The sequence below is a fragment of the Chiloscyllium plagiosum genome, unplaced genomic scaffold (genome assembly GCF_037043375.1).
Source record: "Chiloscyllium plagiosum isolate Xiang-an unplaced genomic scaffold, Cpla_swu_hap1 HiC_scaffold_34, whole genome shotgun sequence".
Lineage (NCBI taxonomy): Eukaryota > Metazoa > Chordata > Chondrichthyes > Orectolobiformes > Hemiscylliidae > Chiloscyllium > Chiloscyllium plagiosum.
Genome location: NW_028270172.1, coordinates 28,307,946 through 28,316,758, shown reverse-complemented (window position 1 = coordinate 28,316,758; position 8,813 = coordinate 28,307,946). Strand labels below are relative to the sequence as shown.

Sequence of the window (8,813 nt, the reverse complement as noted above, 5' to 3'; positions counted from 1 at the left end):
TTTTTCATTCATTTCCAACCACTTCTCATTTCCTACATCTTTTTGCATGAAATAAAATGAGGTACATCATTAAAAATCTTAAAACTGACATTCCACAACACTGTTTCCATGAATTTCATTTTTTGTTTGACACATATTTTGTTCCTTTTGATACCATTTTAAATCAAACTTGAGGAAAATGTCATAACTACATTTTTCTTATGGTTATTGAATATTTACAATATAAACAATAACAATTCACATTGTAGAATGCCTTGAATGCAGTAAAATACATTCGAAGGTGCTTTGTAGGAATGTTACTAGGCAAAGCCTGATGATGAACTACGCACAAGATAAATGAGTGTGAACAGCAAGATTTTACAAATGGTGTGAGTTCAGCTAAGTATGGGAGATTAACAGTATAAATCTTAATTTTTTTTAATTACTTACAGTGTAGAAACAGGCCCTTCGGCCCAACAAGTCCACACCGACCCGCCGAAGCATAACCCACCCAGACCCATTCTCCTACATTTACCCCTTCACCTAACACTACGGGCAATTTAGCATGGCCAATTCACCTAACCTGCACATTTTTGGATTGTGGGGTAAACCGGAGCACCTGGAGGAAACCCACGCAGACACGGGGAGAATGTGCAAACTCCACACAGAGAGATGCCTGAGGCAGGAATTGAACCCGGTTCTCTGGCGCTGCGAGGCAGCAGTGCTAACCACTGTGCCACCATGCCGCATTCTTAAAGTCTAAAAGTGTGGGTAGTGGAGGGGTAGACATTTAGGGTTTTTTTCCTTTCATGCTTATGAAATGTTTTAAACAAGCTCTCTAAGTGCTCTAGCTACTTAATCTAATTAAGCTAGTTAAGTAAACTGGTTAGATCTGGTTCTTGCAAGCGTTTTACTATAAAAGCGAGGTCTGTAATACTTCCAGCACAGAGTGTATCTGGCAAGAGTATGCCAACACTGGGAGTTGAGCTAAGTGCAGAGGCTTGGGTAAGTGGGAAAGAGGGACATTGCTGTGTCTCGTTCCAGCCATTTTTGCAAGGGACTGTTTGCTCACTAATCACTAGATAGCCTCATGTTAAAACAAAAGCAAAGGAGGATTCATAGCAGCAAACTACATTGAACTCAATACCACCTATTGGTAGAGGTGGCAAAGATCACACTGATCCAGGAGTGGCTATCTGGGAAATACCACACCAATAAACAAACTAGCCCACTTTACAGGACAGTAGCTGTTAAATGTAATTCTATAATCATGTGATATTGTTGTCAAATGGTATCATCACAGAAACCACCAACTGACGGCTGACTGACAAGCTCATTCTCACACCACAACCTTCCTTCATCAATTACAGAGTGAACAGATTCTTTTGGATTTGGAATAATTGGATTACTTAATATGCTCAGTTAAGCATGGTTCCCCTCCCTCCCACATCTTTAATGATTCTATAACTAGCTGTCAAATAATTTCCATAATTTTTATTTTTATTTTTTCTTTATATCACTTCGTTTATTCAACATTCTGCATTTTTAATGTAATTAGTTACAAATCAATCTGCAGTTAGCTTTTTTCTTAAGTCAATTCACTGCAAAGCACCCCCAGTGGACTAACTCAAAACTAGTAACCTGTCATGGAGATAATGGACCCAAATACTTAGTGAAGATAGACAAGTTGCACCTTCTCCACAATAACATTTAACACTGGTGCGTCCTCAGTCCCTACTGTACTCCCTGTACACCCACAACTGTATTGCCAAATTCCGAATGAAAACCATCTAGATGTTTGCTGATGACATCACCGAATTAGAACGGTTATCTAACAATGACGAGTCAGAATACAGAAAAGAGATGGAGGGCTTGGTGACGTGATGCAATGAGAACAAGCTCGCTCTCAACGTCAAAAAAACTAAAGAACAGATCATTGACTTCGGAAAGAAAGGAGGAGAACATAACCCCATCTACATCAACGGAGCTGAGGCTGAGAGGGTGGAGAGTGTCAAGTTCCTCGTAGTGACAATAACTGACAACGTGTCCTGGACTTGCCACATAGATGCAACGGCCAAGAAGGCACAACAATGCCTCTTCTTCCTCAGGCGGCTCAGGAAATTTGGCATGTCCATAAAAACCCTCACCAACTTGTACAGATGCACCATACAAAGCGTACTGTCCGGTGCATAATGGCCTGGTACGGCAACTGCTCTGCCCTGGACTGTAAGGAACTACAGAATGTGGAGTGCACAGCCCAAACCATCATGGAAGCCAACCTTCCATCCATGGGCTCCATTTACACGGCTTGCTGCTGCAGAAAGACAGCAAACATCATCAAAGATCAATCGCACCCCAATAATGATCTCCTCCAGCCACTTCAGTCAGGCGGAAGATAGAGAAACCTGAACACATGCATCAGCAGGTTTAGGAACAGCTTCTTCCCAGCCATTATTAGACTAATGAATGGATACTCTAATCTCAAACAATACTGATCTTGCTAATGTCGATCTTGCCTAGCGCACGTCCGGTGCAATGTAACCTGTATGCCTCTGTCTAAGTCTCTTTGATCTGTATATCCTTGCTTATTATGATCTGCCAGTACTGCTTGTAAACAAAGCTTTTCACTGTACTTTGGTGCATGTGACAATAAATTAATTAACTCAGGAGTGGGAGATTTTGTGTCTGAGGTAGCAATCTTGCCTTAGGTAAATTCAGTACACTTTTTTTTAAAACTTATTTTTAGGTAGGGTTCAATATTATTATTCATAAATTGTTGTTTAGTGTGACCAAGCAATGCAAGTTGTATACACAATGAATAGATTTAAGATGATTTTTTTTTGTTTCATAATGTTAATTACGATTTGTATGGACTCCTCTAAACTGATTCTTTTATCATCAAAAACATTTACACCAATTAGATTATATGAAGTAAGTACTTGGAATATCTGATTGATTAGTGAGACACAAAGTCATAAAACTGCAATGAGTTTGTGTTTTTAAAAATGTGCTTGTTCTTGCATGATTGTACGACTGAGTTTTCAATTAAAAGGCCATAACCTTAAGCTATTTAAATCTTTGCATATTTAGGCTAATACGATACATCACTTCAGCTGTGCAACACTGCCCCAACCCAAACCCCTTCCCAATATAGTAAAATATAGTGAAATATAGTAAACAGAGATGTTGGAAGAAAATGGGAAAAGTATACACATTTTTGGAACTTGCAAGGATTTTTCTTGTTCCTTGCAGGAGTGCTCTGGAAATTAATCTTCAATTCCTGAAAAATCTAGATAAATCCAAGAGAGATGGGAGCCTTAGCAAATGGATTGCTTATTCTTTCTCAGTCCTTTTTACACTTGGAGTGTTGATAAATTTCACAGTGACTGACTTTGTGTCATTCAACAATGTTTGTCTGCCATATTGTCACAAGTTCTATTAACAAAAGTGATGCGTTAAAAATGAAATAATGTAATGGTACTATTCACGTCAATATATGAAGTCAAATAATTGCCTGGTGAAACCAAGTAGGAAAATGTGAAAGCATTTCCTGAAAAATGTTTCTTAACATGAATAGTCCCATCCTCTTTATCTGACATATAATGAAATGCACAGTGAGTTATCTTTGTCTGATATTAATTATATTTCAGTAAAGAAATGGAACAACATCATACACAGGGTTTAGCCCTAATTATAGCCTTGACATTTATTCTGTGTACTTTGTGCTAATGAGTGCTTGGATGGATGTTGTAGTCTGCTAGGCTCCAAAGGAAACTTGGTGCTCGGTCAGAGATTAAAACAGAATATTGAGTATAAAATAATTTCTCAGAATTTATTTAAATATTCTTGCATTTTAAACAATTCTACAATATTTATCAAGTTGAGATAATTTCTTATGAATTTGAGGAGGGAGTAAATGAAGTTTCACTTGTGAGACTGCAAGTTAATGTTAGTTGACTAAAAAGATTTGGGATAGGTGTATATGAGGAGTGATAATGGTGGCTTCATGATAATGTTGAAAAATTGAACCAAACTCATTGACAGACTTAGCAATGCAATAGTTGAATCAGCTGAGTCTGCGGCTCTCAAGGCCAGGCGATTATTCACAATTTAGTTTGCAGGGTTATCCAAAGCCACCATAGGTCAAGCTGATTTCTGTTGCTTATTTTTCTGGTGCTCTATCAAGAGCCTTGGGTTTTTCTTTTAGGCGTGACATTCATAAATTACTTTATTGAATGCATTACTGTAGTTAGTTAAATTCCATTAAACTGTGCACATTTGGGAATCTCTAATTCTTGACTTTTACAGCCTGCATTAAGTTCTCAGGATTTAGTTATTTTGGGTGTTCCCTCATACAGGAGTATAAGAAGCATGAGTAATAAAGTATAAAACTTTATACTTTATTAGTATAATATAAATATAACATAAATATAATATAATAAAGTATACTAATCACTCTAGTATACTCAAGTATACGACTGATTGTATATCTCAATCACCTTCTGCCATCCTGATAATTACACGATGCAATGATAATGGAAATGCCAAAGCAATACATTTCTGTCAATTAATCTACGAGAGCTCCAGACAAAAATTGAATGATGCAAAAAATATCCTAGTGGCAGACTGGTTTGGTGATCAAATGTCCAAAGTCATCAGTTTCTTCTATGTTCTTTACATGTGCTTCACCTTATCTCATATTGTTCATACTGTACCCGACAATGTTATTTTCTGAAAAAAATCTGCACTGGAATGAATTAATACAAAATGTTTCCCCCATTTCACTAGACATCCAGTTCCATTGACTCTCTGAAATATTGGCTTTGATTTTAGCTGGCTGGTTGAGGCAAGACTTGTATCTACAAGCCTAGAAGCAGATGATAAGATCTGTGAAGTTGGAGATTCCGAAGTTCTCTCTATTCTCTCACATCATCGGTGCATTCTACAAATATGGGACAATTGTCTTCTCAGGTTTTCCCAAAGATCGACCGATCAATGGGTTTGGAAGGTCAGGAAACTCTTGAGCTGCCTAGAAGCAAATGCCTGCTTCGCAAGGAATTAAAAAAGGGAAATCCAAAAGAACTGCAGATGCTGGAAACCAGAAGCAAAAACAGAAATTGCTGCTGATCTGGCAGCGTTTGTGGAGAGAAAACAGAGTTAACATTTAAGGTCCAATGACCCTTCTTCAGAACTGAATTAAAAAAGGGAATGTTCTAAAAACTCATTTGTCTCTGGTCAGTTGACTCACTGGCTATTATATGATGGCATGCAGCTTTAAGGGAGCTAAACTAAATTACTTTCAAACTTGATAAGATATGTTGTGTTAGTTAGTCCTGTGACTTTCAGTCAGTCTGTGACCAGCAGTGGTAAAAGTTAGATATACTATATTAAGTTTCCACTGAACTTTATCTGTGCATAACTTTATGTTCAAATAAAGAATTACATTATGGTTTCACCAGTTCTTGTGAATGATTGATATATGAAGGATATAACATGGTGCCAATTGATGGCAGCTTGTGGTTGCTGAAGATTTTTGAGTGTTACGAGCATCATTTGTAATATAGCATCAGGATGATTTGGCAGAGGAGAATATTAACCTCAACCCCTTCACGTACAACGACAGAAAAGAGCTGGTATGAAAGAGAAAAAAATATCAAGAATTCTGGTAGGATTGTTCAAACCCAGGAGGGTTTAATTAATAACTGTCTAACTGCTGCAAAGTTTAAACAGGAACAGAGAGTAAACAGCAAAGTTGAGGTCTGGTTTTACTTTCAGAAGAATTGCACAAATAGGAAAAAGTCCATTACTGCTCGATGTTTCGTCAAGAGGGCAGGAGAGAGTTAACATCCTGCAAACTGGGCTCAGAAGAAAGATCCATCTGTTAACAGTCCTTAGCAACCAAGAGAAGCTTGAAATAATTTTTAAAAAATGTATTGCTGTCTTTCATTTTCTGTGCTGTAGCCCTGTTTCTCATGAAAATAACTGTCTTATGGATGAAGCTTGGAGTTAAGCTGAGAAAAAAGACATAAAACTCAAAAGCCGGATCATTACAATCGAGTGATAACCTCTGACTAGATAAAGGGCATGGCGACACCTCACAAGTTCATTTATGCCGATGACATTTGTATGTCACCCAAGCTCTATTCTTCTTTTGATTCTATTTTGATTTGATTTGATTTATTATTGTCACATGTATCAAGATAGAGTGAAAAGTATTGCATTGCATACTACCCAGACAAATCCTACCTTATGTAAGTACGTTAGGGTAATCAAACAGAATGCAGAATACAGCATTACAGAGAAGGTGAGAGAGAAGGATCAACATTACTATATGAGAGGTTGGTTCAGAAGTCTGATAACAGCAGGGAAGAACATGTTCCTGAATCTGCATCCTGGACCAGACCTTCAACAGTGACATTACTAAGTTGATGGAGTACACATTGCCTATTGAAACCCTCTGAAACCATATCCAGTGTATTCCATCTCCACAATGCCAGTGAAAAAAATAAGTTGCATATCTATGTGGACTATCAGAGAGTAAAGCATGATCCTGAACTAACATACTTGGGGGTGACCCTAGATAGGATTTGCATGATCATAATAAATCATTTGTAACAATGCTTCAGATATGAGTCCTCAAGAAATTACCAGTAATGGAAGCATTTTCATAACAGCAGGCTCTAATGTCTCCTAGAAAGGCTAGTCTACTAAAATATATTGTGCTCAATTATGTTCAGATACAGAGTGATTTGTCATATAAACTTGAATTGTATGTGCAATGTGCAGAACCTTTAGAGCATAGAACAGAGAATAGGACAGACCCAGAACAGGTCCATTAGCCCACCATGTCTGTGCTGATCATGATGCCATTCTTAACAAATCCCATCTGCCTCTACATGGTCTGAATCCCTCTATTCTCTGTATGTTCATGGGTCTATCTAAATACCTCTTAAAAGTTGCCACTTCATCTGCATTACCATCTCCCCTAGCACCTACCACCTTTTGTTAAAAAAAAATGTTGCCTCGCACATCTCCTTTAAATTTTCCCCTCTTACCTTAAATTATGCCTCGTAATATTTGAAATTTCTACCTTTGGAAAAACACTCCAACTCCACTCTATCCATGACTCTCATAATGTTACACACTTCTATCAGATCAATACTCCCCCCCCCCCACCCCCTTCCATACCCTTCCACACCCAGCCTCTGACAGTAGTGAAAACAAACCAAGTTTGTCCAACTTTTCCTGTTACCTAATTGACTACAATCCAGGCAGTGTCCTGGCAAACCTCTTTCTCACCCTCTCCAAAGCCTTCATATCCTTCCTATAGTATGGTGAGCACAAAATACCCCAAATGCAGCCTCAATAAAGTTATACATAGCTGCAATGTGTCTTGCATTGTCTTTAATTTTCAGTGCCGTGACTGATGAAGGCAAGTATGCTGCACACCTTCATTACCACCTTATCCACTAGTGCTGCCACTTTCATGGGAGTTATGAACTTGCACCTCAAGAACCCTCTCTATATCAATGTTCCTAATGGTCCTGCCATTTACTGTATACTTTCCTTTTGCATTTGACCTCCCACATTCATCACCTCAGACTGAGAGTCATAGAGTCATAGAGATGTACAGCATGGAAACAGACTCTTTGGTCCAACCTACCCATGCCGACCAGATATCCCAACCCAATCTAGTCCCACTTGTCAGCACGAGGCCCATATCCCTCCAAACCCTTCCTATTCATATACCCATCCAAATGCCTCTTAAATGTTGCAATTGTACCAGCCTCCACCACTTCCTCTGGCAGCTTATTCCTTACACGTACCACCCTCTGCACGAAAAAGTTGCCCCTTAGGTCTCTTTTATATCTTTCCCCTCTCACCCTAAACCTATCCCTCTATTTCTGGACTCACCAACCCCAGGGAAAAGACTTTGTCTATTTACCTTATCCATGCCCCGCATAATTTTGTAAACTCCATCTGACATTTCTCCTCCCAATGTTCCAACTAATTTATATTCTGCTGTATCCTTGGCAACCTTCTTCACTATCCACAACTTTACTAATTTTGGTGTCATCTGCAAACTTACTAATCTACATCACCTACATTTTCATCCAAATCATTTACATACATTACAAACAACAGAGGTCCCTGCACTGATCCTTGCAGATCGCTACTGGTCACAGACCTCTCGTCAGTAAAAGCCCTTCCAGAACTACCACAACTTATCACTCACTATGGATCCCATGTGACTTAATCTTTTGGACCTGCCTACCACAAACGACTTTGTCAAATGCTTTAGTAAAGTTCATGTGGACTTTACCCTCATCAATCATCTTCATCACTTACTCAAAAAAAATCAATCAAATTTGTGAGACATGACTTCCCCTGCACAAAGCCATGCTGACTGTCCCTATTACGTCCATTCTTCTCCAAATGGAATAAATCCCATCCCTAAGAACCTTCTTGAATAATTACCTTACCACTAGTATACGGCGCACCAGCCTATAGTTTTCTGGATTTTCCCTGTTGCCATTCTTAAACAAAGGAACAACATTGGCTATTCTCTTGTCTTCTGGCATCTCACGTGTGGCTAAAGAGAATATGGAGATCTCTGCTAAGGTCCCGGCAATCTCTTTCCTTGCCTCCCTTAGTATCCTGTGATGGATTCCATCAAGCCCTGGGGACTTATGTACCTTAATGTTTTCATGATACCCAACACCTCCTCCTTCTTAATATTAAGATGCCCCAGAATATCAACATGATCCCCCCTAATCGTACCATCATCCATGCCCTCTCTCTTAATGAATACCAATGTTGAAACTTTATTGCTG

The 8,813-nt window shown here is 38.7% G+C and overlaps 1 pseudogene; it reads left to right on the top strand.

The window, feature by feature from the left end:
* The first annotated feature begins 1,773 nt into the window (after positions 1 to 1,773).
* On the top strand, positions 1,774 to 5,618 carry LOC148141132 (uncharacterized; annotated as a pseudogene).
* Positions 5,619 to 8,813: the final 3,195 nt, after the last annotated feature.